Here is an 11,681-nt window from a genome sequence, read left to right on the forward strand (position 1 = left end):
CCATTGGTATGCATCTTGTTAACAAATGATGGGTGAGGATTACCTTGCTTGTTTAATTGCAACAAGGATGGTTTTGTGGTATCTAGAAGGAAAAAATGTCTTGTTTGGTCTCTCCTTCGGTTGTAAAAGAAAGCATAAAAGGTTTCTAAATTATAGAGGTATGCTAATGGATGATTGCTGCACATGATGCTGTTTGTTGGAATGGATGGGATACAATATGACTTAAAATTCCTTAATTGGTAACGCTGCAGGGCATGTATGTGTGATAGTCATCACCATGTGTCACAATATTTAAAGCAAGCTCCACATACTTCCGCGCATTCTTTGCATCGAGATCCATCGTCGACAGATTCTAAAGAATGTCACCAGCATTGTGCTTTTGCCACTGCACACATATACCATATGTATTGAAAACCAACAACCCAAGGTGATTCTCTCAGCATCAACGCACAGAGATCCTATGTAAAACTGCAAACCATATGCTGCACTTTATGGCTATCTGAATCCATCTTTTCACAGCTATTAGTACTCAATTGAAGAACACTAAAGTGATAAATAACATCAGCACATCACACCATATAAAGACCATGCAAGAGTGCCTCACTCTTGCACGAACACCCTAACCCCAACCACGCACTAAAGAAAACAAAAGAAAAGAGAAGAAAAATATTATAAGGAACAAACGAACTACTGCATCAGAAATCATCGCCAATTTGCCCTGAAAATACAAAAAATATGGATAGTACTATTTCAGATAATTGTGCTAAAGATTGTCATGCATCTTGTCAACAAAAAGTTGAATTAATCTCATCACCATGGTCATCATCAAGCCTTTTTAAATTTTGTGGTTGTAGGTGTTCTTGGCTTAATGAGTTGTTCCTGAGGTGGTTTGCAATGATTGTGTAGTGATGATATTTATTTTAATTGATGAGATACATAATACTTTTGTGTTGCACTTGATCAGATGAAGTTGTATGACTCAAGATTCTTTTGCTTGATTTCCCATGAAGGAAAAGTTTCTTGAGATCATTGTAATTGTCCTCTTCAATCATTCAATGAGGTTGTCAATTACTTGATTCTAGCTATTGTACCAAGAAAGTGTGATTTTTTTTTTGGCAATAAACAAATTGGATGAAATTGTGAGCATGATTTGCATTTCCTCTTGAATAATAAAACTACTTGGAAATCCTTGTTTTGGCTAGAAATTATGTCACATGGGTGCGGATACGGGTGCGACACGGGTGCAGAGCAATTTCAAAAATTTTGGACACGGGGACACATATATATACATATATATATATATATTTATATATATATATATATATATATATATAACAATAATAAGATTGTAAATTTTAAAGCAAAAATAAAAAAAATAAACATTATACTCTTGGTCTCTCTATTTCTGGTTGTGAGACGGTGCTTGATGAGTTGTGGAGCTTGATTCAGAGTTTTTGCCCTTACAGAAGGGGGGTCCGGGGGTTCTCCCCCGGTGCGGGTCCTGCTGCGCTGAAGCGGGCGGGGTCCCCCCCCCCCGAACAAATTTTTTCTTGGGTTTTTCTATTAAAGATTCGGTTAAAGGTCATAATAGTTATATTAGCATTGCTATCCTATTGTCATAGGGATGGAAGTATGAAATTGTTTCTAAATTCATAAGATATTCTTTTATTGTTCAGTAATATCATAAAGTAGCTGACTTCTATTCCAGTGAAGACTTAATAACAACTACGCCTTCATCCCAAAACAATTGGGGTCTGCGATATGAACCAAAAAAGAAAATCATTCTAGGTCTTCCACATGAATCCTTCTCCTCCAATCATTTCTATCCAATGCCATGTCCTCGGTGAGGTTCAAAGCATTCATATCCTTTCCTATCATCTCCATCCAAGTCTTCCTAGACTTAATAACAACTCTTACATTTGTAAAAATTGTTATATATATATATATATATATATATATATATAATTTTTTTAAAGTTTGTATACTTCTTTTGCCCTAAAAATGGACAAAAATAGACTCGGTCAATGTTGGCTGAGTCCAAAAAGTGGACGGACTCGGCTCTGGTGCGTTGACCGAGTCTGACACTTGTTGACTGTGTCCACCCCGTGTCCAAAGCCGCACCCATGTCGGGGCTTGTCGACGCGGGTGCGTCGACCTCCTAGCTGAGTCTGTGTGACATAGGCTAGAAACCAAATCAAATTCAATAAATTTTTGTCATATGTTTAGGTTTTATTGAAAATTGAGGTTCTAATGAGAAGAAACCAAGGATGCAACTCCAAAACAAGTATTTATTCTTCTTAAGACATGTAGTTTGTGGATATTTCTTTCATTGATCATCTTTCATGTTTTGATATTTTGCCTCTTTAGCAGTGCAATTTTCAATTGTAGAGGGGGAATTTCTGGTTGAGCTTCCTAATTAAGCATCTCTCTCTCTCTCTCAACTCTTTTTAAATTTATCCTATTGTTATTTAACTTGCCTCTCTTGTTCTGGTATAAATCTTCAATGAAATTTCAGTTAAGAACTGTGTTGTTGCACTTGTCATTTTCATTCATCATTCTCTGGATACAAATTCAGCTATTCACCAAGTATGAGCATACTGACATATGCATCTGCGCCCAAGCTGCCCAACTGGCTCTAGGAATCTTCCAATTTGATCACAGTGCTCTCTTTTTCCTTGCTCACCCTCATGACCACCTTTTTCATCTTCTCTGGTTATGAATGTCACAGTTTTTTGGTGATCAAGGCCCATGCAGATGAGTTGTTTAGGATGAATTGGCACCTGTAATAGGTCTCTGTGTTGCATAGGATGTCAACATGTTCTCTCTTTCTCTGAAAATCATGCATATTGGTGTACAGTATCTAGCATATTGTCAGAGCAGAGCCAGAGTAGGCAATATGTGGTCACCTGAAATCAGCAAGTTCAGGGTCCAATAAGATGTATTCAGATCCAAGAACCTGGCCAAAAAGCAGTGATAAGATTTTAAATCCATTCTCTGGGTGGGGAAATGGCCGATACAATTGGTTTATAAGAAGGTGTCTGACTTGTTAATCTAAATGAGGATGGTTACATGGGTATCTGGAAAGGCAAATGTTTTACTGTTTGGTCTCTTTTTCCATTGTATGATATTTTGTTCTTAGGTTCTTATAGAAATTAAACTCTTTATGATTAGATGGATGATACCATTTGTTGGCAATTGATGGGGAATCTTTCATGGAAATTGATGAGAAAGATGATGTTGTATGTGTGATAAAACTTGAAAGAGAAGCCACCATTAGCATTCATCAGAATCAACGATTTTCAACTTGCCTTCAATTAGGAAAGTGGTTCTACATAGTCATATACCACAGCATGCATGTTGTTAAGAAATTGTCACATGGATGCGGGTGCTGGTGTATGTGTGGGTGCAGTGCAATGGGTGCGACATGGCAATTTCAAAAAGCATGGACGTGGGGGTACAGGTACACACACACACACACACACACACACACACACACACACATATATATATATATATATAGGGCTTTGAAAAACTACCCACTAAGAAACCATGCCAACCCTACCTACCACACATTTTATTAAAATTTTGGTATTTTTTTTCAAAGTTCTGACCGTACAGATGTGATCTATATGCTTGTTTTGATAGGAATCAGTTCTTGGAACATTTGATTCTGATGCATGGATAGGTTTTATAAGTTTAAAAAATCAATGACATACAATTTTCATAAATTTTTTAGTCTCAAAATATCATTTTTTCTATCCAAAATTCATGATAGAAGTGTTGATTTATAGTAAATCAATCATGTTGAACACATCTGTACTGTCAGAATTTTGAAAAAAAACATCAAAAAATGTCTGGTGGGTAGGGTTGGCATGGTTTTGGTGGGTAGGTTTTCATTCCTCTCTCTCTCTCTCTCTATATATATATGTGTGTGTGTGTATGTGTGTCCATACAGATGTGTTTAACAAGGTTTATTTACTATGTTAGAAGGTTTTAGCATGTCTAATACATCATAATCCTACTTTTGAAATAGTGAAAATCAATGGCTCACAATTCTTAAAAATAAGGGTGGTTTAGAAATGGTAAAAAATATCAATATTTCAATCAACTTTAACACATCAAAATAGCAAATCGAACATGTTAAGCATGATCCAATTGCTAGATTTTGCATTTGGAGCATAGATGTATGCAGATCAAGTAATGGGAATTTGCTAAATGAAATATGCTAAATGAAACATGCTAAATGAGTTTTTCAAGTTTTTTTCATTTTATTTTTAAATTCTGACCTGACAGATGTGATCTATGTACTTGATTTTATAGGTATCAGCTCTTGAAGTGTTAATCATGATTAGTTTTCTTGTTTACTTGAACAAGGATTTGTGCACAAGATGATTAATCATGATTGTGGAGTGATGCTATTTGTTGTAATTGATGATGTTACATAATATCTTATCTTTCTAACTGGAGAATCTTATCTTTTATTGCGGTTGAAGGGAAAGTTTTATAGGCGACTATTAGGCCCGCTTTACTATATGGTACGGAATGTTGGGCTGCCAAGAGACTATCATATTCAAAAAATGAGTGTAGCTGAGATGCGTATGCTGAGATGGATGTGTGAAAACACAATAAAAGATAAGATTCGGAACGAGGAGATACGTAAGAAGGTAGGCGTTGCACCCATTGAAAATAAGATGAGAGAGAATCGTTTACGGTGGTTTGGACATATTCGGCGAAGGCCTAATGATGCTCCAGTTAGAAGGATGGAGAAATGGAAAAATATATTAGTTAAAAGAGGTCGGGGTAGGCCTAGGAAGACATGAATGGAGGTGATAGGAAAGGATATGAATGCTTTGAACCTCACTGAGGACATGGCATTGGATAGAAATGATTGGAGGAGAAGGATTCATGTGGAAGACCCAGAATGGTTTTCTTTTTTGGTTCATATCGCCGACCCCAATTGTTTTGGGATGAAGGCGTAGTTGTTGTTGTTGTTGATGATGATGATGTTACATAATATGTTGCATTGCACTTGACCGGATGTAGACTCGAGATTATTTTGCTTGATTGCTCATGAATAAGAGTTTCTTTAGACGACTGTAATTGTCCTCTGCAGTTAGTCTGCATAATTGTCAACTAATCACTAGTATCTATTCTACTGAGTAAGCATGCAATTTTTAATGAAATCTTTATTATGACAATGTTCTATTTTTGTCTTAAATGGTAATGTTTCATAGCAGAGTTATTGGAAGCTTCTTAGATAGGTGGGCTTCCTGGAAACTCGCTTTGGAAGCGCGCTACTCGCTTCTGAAACTTGATGAGAATCTTAATTCTCCTATGCTTCTCTTATTTTTCATACTTAATTCACCTATTCATTTTATATGTTTTTTCAGTCTACTTTTCATGTTTTTTATCTATGTCACAGGGATTCGGCTAGCAGGGTGCCGCACCCGCGTTGACACGACTCGACACGGGTGCGGTCAACCCGACCCTGGGTGCGTTGACCGCACCCAGGGTCTTTTTGGTTTTTTTTTTTGGGTTTTTTTTTTTTAAAAAAAAAACATTCCGGAACAAAAACACAAAAAGGATGAAGAAAAGTTCTGGACCAACGAGTGATGTGTTTATTATCCTTCTTTGTTATTGTTAGGTAGGTAGAAGGGAAGAAGAAATACCTGCAGAGAGGCGAACCACATCTCGTGGCGATGCGAGTCGAGGGGCTTTTGCAGGGGGCAGAAAGCTCTGGTCTTCTTCGATGTGGGATTTCCATTGCGGGTGCTGCTGCTGCTCATGATGGCTTTGAGGAGCCTCCATTTAACATCTGCTCCCTTTGTTAACCTGATTTTTCTTCTGAACGCACAAACGAAATGGGCAGAGAGAGAGAGAGAGAGAGAGAGAGAGAGAGAGAGAGAGAGAGAGAGAGAGAGAGAGAGAGAGAGAGAGAGAGAGAGGCGTCTACTGTTTCCTATCGGTCTAGGCATGTCCTGCAGCGTGTATGCGATGAACCCGTGCCGAGGGTTGAATTATTAAAAGACGAGCTTTCTTATCTTATTCATTTATTGTGCACACTGTTTGAAGCTTTTGAGTGTCAAGATTAGGGGTATCAACGGGTCGGGTTTACACGGACCCGACCCGTACCAAGCCTTATAAGGTCAGGTATGGTGATAAATAGAAGACCTGATTAAGATTCGGGTTCAGACCCGAAGATTCGATTAATCCCAGTATAGCTTGTGAAATTTTATGTCAGACCCAGACTCGACCTGTGTTTCGATTAAGACTTGCAATTTCTCAATGTAAATATAATAAAAAATAGTAGTTTATCCGGTATGGCCTGAGTCTGGTTCATGTAGTTTTTATCGAGTTTGAGTATGGTTTTTCTTATGATGAATCTGCCTGGACCCCCGCCCGCTAACCGCGCAGCGGGACCCACGCCGGAGGGAACCCCCGGACCCCCCTTTTATATATATATATATATATATATATATATATATATATATATTACAATTTTTCCCCTGCCGCACCCCCGCATCCGGGTTTTTTGGAAGTGCCGAATCCCCGCACCCGCACCCGCACCCATGTGACATAGTTTTTTATGTGTTTCCTCTCACACTTCACACTCACTTCCATGTGCTTTCTCTAAATTGGCGGTCGTCTTTTTTAGATTTTGTTAAACATTTAATTCTTACACTAAAAAATCACAGAAATTTAATAAGTCACTTTTATTTTAGTTTTTATTTGCATTTCATTTTGATTCTCATTCAATTCTTATATTGCTTTTTTTTTTTCGGTTCCCACTTCCTATACATTTTAAAATGCATCGCTTCTTGCTTCCCATATCATTTTCCGCTTCTGCTTCCTAGTCAGGCTACCTTGGTTCAGATGCATGTCTTACAGAAAATATATCAACAATTCTGTTTGCTCATGTAGTATGGTTAAATAATATTTCAGGGCATATCTGATCGAATGTATAAATGAATTTTAAATTCAAATGTTGCATGTTGCAAAGGATTGTAGTGTTGATTTCTTTCTGTGGCACAAGAACACAATGTACAAATGGCAACGGCAAGAGCCATTGCCAAAGCTCAGATTAGCTGTTGCTAACGAATCCAGCGGCAGACAAAGTGTTGGACAAAGTCTGCTTGTGTCAGTGGGCAGAGCTTTGCTGAAGCAGGTTAATTTGATGAGGCAATAACATCTGTTGATTGCAATGGATAATTAGCTACAAAAACTTAATTTCTTTCCATTTCTTTTCTACGTTTTTGGAACTCCAATACGTGTGTCATTTGCTTGAATTGAAAGCCTTGAATCATGACTATCAGCTTACTGGTAGGAAGGCTGCTGTTGGATAGTTCTTGTGCACACTCCACCCCTTCTCCATCTTGGTTCTCCTATTCTCTGGCTCATTTTCTCATAAAAATGGTATCTTGCTCATATCTGTCAAAAAAGAAAGCAAATTCATTTTTCATGAGTCTTGGTGATTCAGGCGTGCATGATTTTCAGTTTCCCCAAACACATCAGGTGAATGGGTTGGGATTGAGAGCCCAGGTTCAGAAATGAGTTAGGGTTTGAGAACATCACAAATGATTTTTCTGAGGACTGGGTATGATAGTGGAAGTCTGGGAAATGGGGCCCTTATAATCTTATATGAGCAGCTTGGGGGCCTAGTTTTCTCCTATAGAAGTTCTTGGTGTACCTTTGTATTTTGATTGAATTTTCTTTTTCTTTTTTTATTTCAGATTAATAGGATGGGAATTCTCATTTTGATCATCCTAGATGGATGGTGAAGATGAAATTGTTTGTAGTTTTTTTAGGTGTTTTGAGTATTGGTTGTAGTGACATACAAAAAATTAAAGATGGAATTTCCATCGTGTAATGTTGCCACTTTTAATAAAAGAAAGTTGCATATTGGAGGAAGATGAGAACAATTTGAAAGATAATTTTTTTATGTATCCCAGTGTGGGAAGTACCAAGTATAAAGAATCTGATTGTATTGAGAAAGGATTATATGAGATATTAAAGAACCCAACCAAAAAATAACAGTGAACTTGATACCTGGATATGAAAGTCCTTAATAGTTACATATCTTTAACTATTTTTAAAGGTCTTACCTAGCCTTCCTTATCAAGCATCAACTGCATTCATTATGGTGATGCATCAGAGCATTCTTCTGTATATGGAAAGTGTTTCATTTTCTGTACGACCAGGTTGATACTGGATGCACTAAGTTATTCATACTACCATATTGCTTTACGAACTCTGAAGACATTATATGTATGCAAACATTACACACTTGTCCAGGATTCATTTTTCCAATTTAGGTGGTGGATACAGATTATATACTTCCAGACATTGCACATGTCAATGCCTGATGAACTTCATATGATTCAAGAAATTCAAACGTGCAATATCTGCTCGATTTCGCCTTGCTAATCAGACAACTGTGCATAGAGGAGAAACTAAAGAAATTGGTGAGTCTCAACTGCACCTCAGATCTCATCCATCATCTCCTTTTCCATTCTTAGACTCTTCAATATCTGATCGTATGCTTTTGGTGATTCATTTAGAATTTAGTTCCATTGGCCTTCTGTCCTCCAGGGAAGCTGTTTGAGAAAGAAAATCATGATGCACAATTATAAATATAGAGTCGAAACCATCAAACACCATTTTATGAGTTCCAATACTATTTGTGATGTCACTCAGGTATTGTTTTCTTCCCTTTCTACCTTACTGACCTTGATATTCTTTCCATTTTAAAAGTTAATGGTAGACTATATATTAAGAGTTTTTCCTTCATTCGGACAAGGTATCTTTACTCAATTGCAAAACGTTAGCACTAGAAATTTTTGTTTTGAGCATAACATTTGAGTTCATTCTTCTAATCATGCTGAACTGTAAGGTTGTGTCAATTTTTTGATTCGCCAGGCATCCTTCTCTTTTTCTTTTTTTTTGAGGTGAGCATGCTTTTACGTTGTTAGCTTGTATTGTATGGTGGAAAGAAAGGTTTTAGTTTATTTTGTCATGAGGTTTGAAACTAATAAGCTGCACTTACAAGAAAGAGTACCGTTTTCCCAACTGTATACATTATTTGCAGAGGCTTTCATAGCTCAGTTGGTTAGAGCACCCGTTTAGTAAGCGGGAGGTCTTGAGTTCGAATCTCAATGAAAGCAATTATAGGTTAACGCTTTTTGGGTTTCTTTTATAATGAGTAGCATTTGGTAGGGGCATAAATAAAATTTTGAAAGTGAAACTATATGTCATGTTGCGTCATGGTTGGTGTAGGTCTGAATTGTTGGCTTACAATTTAGTCTACGATATTTGTTGGTTTTACAAAAGATATATGATTAACATGAATTTGGATGCAGGCCTTGTTAGAGGTAATCATAGTTCATTTCTTTTGCATGGGTTGGTACATTATCTGCTCTCCTAATCTTTTGTAGTGTACTCGTGGATAATTTCTCTCTCTCTCTCTCTCTCTCTATATATATATATATATATATATATAAACTAAATAAAAAAATATTTATGTATCAGGTATGAACAACCTGCAAGTGTCACCTGGTTGGTGCGATGTCATGAATCTCGAAACCTTAGCCAGAAAAAGAAATTTGTGTATGTGTAATATATTTATTACTCTATATTAGTAATGTGTAAGTTCTAGATCATTCATCTCACAGGCCCTCATACCCCTTTAAAAAATGTACTTGCATGTGTTTAATGCATAATCCAAACCTATAGATGTGTTTATCATTGCCTATTCACTAAGAACCATGTTTTTGATCCAATCAATTTAACAAGAATTCTTGATTTTTAGTTAATCAAGTTTTTGGTGTAATACGAGCCATTGGATCTTTTTCAGTTAAAAACATATATAAACATGAAAAATATTTAAACCAATACATATTTTCTACTACATAAAGCATAGAGATCACATCTATGAATTTAGATGAAGTAAAAAACATATGTAAATATGTTTTTTTGAAGGGGTCTAGGATGGTCTAGAACTTACACTAATTCTCGACCACGATGTGAAACTGTTGTGTGAGCCTATCGTTAAGAAAAGATAAAAGGATGCTTGCTTGTCAGTTTGTTCGGTCTGTGGTACATGATATTTTTTGCAAACCTTATGAAACTAACACATTTGTAAATTTCTTGTGAATTTTCTCGAAAAATCAAAATTCAAGGAGATTCATACGATATTTTGTGAGGACCTGAGTAGTTGTTGAGGTTGTTGCTTAGGTGAATCTTGAAAACTCATTTGCATGAAGTCAAGTTTGTGTTTTTAGAAGTTTTGAAATGGGGGTTATTGATGGTTTAAAGTGTGCGCTCAACTCTTCAGAACATAACTCTGGTGTGGCATCAAACTTATAAAACATATTTTAGTTTACTCTCTCCAAGAAAAAAAGTTGACGGTTATCTCACTATTTACCATGACATAAATGGAGTCTACGAGCTCGTTTGTTTCTACGTGCAGGGTGGGGAGCCTTTTTATAGAGTGGGATGCAGGGCTCGTTTAATCAATTTGGTTTCATTGATCCCTCGTCTTGTACCCATCTGAATCTTATTGCTGCAAGTTGTGTTGAACAAATCTGACCTCATAGATGGATTCAGTATGATTGATTTAATATGTATAGACCCTTGAATCATATTTTTATTTTTGTAAAAATATGATTTTTAAAATTTTTAAATTTTGTATTTTCTGTTGATTTAGGGGATGAGTGGATTCAACTGTGACACAAGCCAATCGCATGACAGCTTTGTAAGTGGGGCCTGCATTCTGTTGAAGCAGGGCCATGAAATGCTGTCATATGATTGGGTTGTGTCACGTAAGTAGCAGTTAAACGATCCTCGTATTCCCACTTAGAGGTGCCGTGGGCTCTAAGCTTGGGCCTTTAAATTAGGTCAAAATTCCGTTTTAATGGAGCTGATATATATATATATATAAGAACAGGACATATTCTGCTCCATTTCTGGTTTTGCCAATTCTGCCTCATTGCTTTGAAGTGTTTTATGAACCATTAGATATGTTTAGCAGGTTCTATTTAGTGGGAATCTACCCTTGGTTCATGTTTTTTTTTATGAGCCAGAAAAAATTGGTACCTTCATGGCCATTGATTTTGGATCATCATAAAAACATGTATCCAGGTCAGATTGCAGTGATCCAAGAGCCGGTTCTCACTAAACAAAACCTATAGATCACGTCTAGGATGTTAGATGTAAGAAAAAATACTAAAAAAAATATGAGGGTTATCACTTTTCTACCGTACCATCATCTTATGAGGCTTTTGTAGAGTTTTTTCTTTAAATAGATCGACCGAACATGCGGGTAAGTTTTTATAAGATTTAAAAATTGATGGTTTATAATTTTCATAAATATTCAATGCTTTAAAAAACATTGTATTTTAGTAAAAAAAACATTACTCTAAGTGTCATTTCCTAGCAAATCAATCGTATCAAATACATATGCAGATTCGCTAAAATCAATTTGCATCAGTTGCAGGCTGGCGGTAGGCTAAAAAACCTGAAGCAGGTTATATGTCCCCCCCCTCTCCCCGAACAGGGCATCTCATGATCGGGGGTCCCAAAAAGCATCACGTATATAAGCATGTGTGTCTCGTATCTCTATGTTTATCAGCATCACTTAGTGTTGGAGTTTGATGCAATTGCAAAGACTTAAGTACCCTTTCCTC

At 36.6% G+C, this 11,681-nt stretch overlaps 1 non-coding gene across 1 annotated transcript; it reads left to right on the plus strand.

Moving 5' to 3' along the window:
* Positions 1-9,087: 9,087 nt before the first annotated feature.
* TRNAT-AGU (transfer RNA threonine (anticodon AGU)) lies at positions 9,088-9,161 on the plus strand. The gene has a single exon. It is a non-coding gene; the product is annotated as a tRNA-Thr (tRNA).
* The last annotated feature ends 2,520 nt before the right edge of the window (positions 9,162-11,681 follow it).

The sequence above is a fragment of the Nuphar pumila genome, chromosome 7, assembly GCF_984573655.1.
Source record: "Nuphar pumila chromosome 7, dmNupPumi1.hap1.1, whole genome shotgun sequence".
NCBI classification, from domain to species: Eukaryota; Viridiplantae; Streptophyta; class Magnoliopsida; order Nymphaeales; family Nymphaeaceae; genus Nuphar; species Nuphar pumila.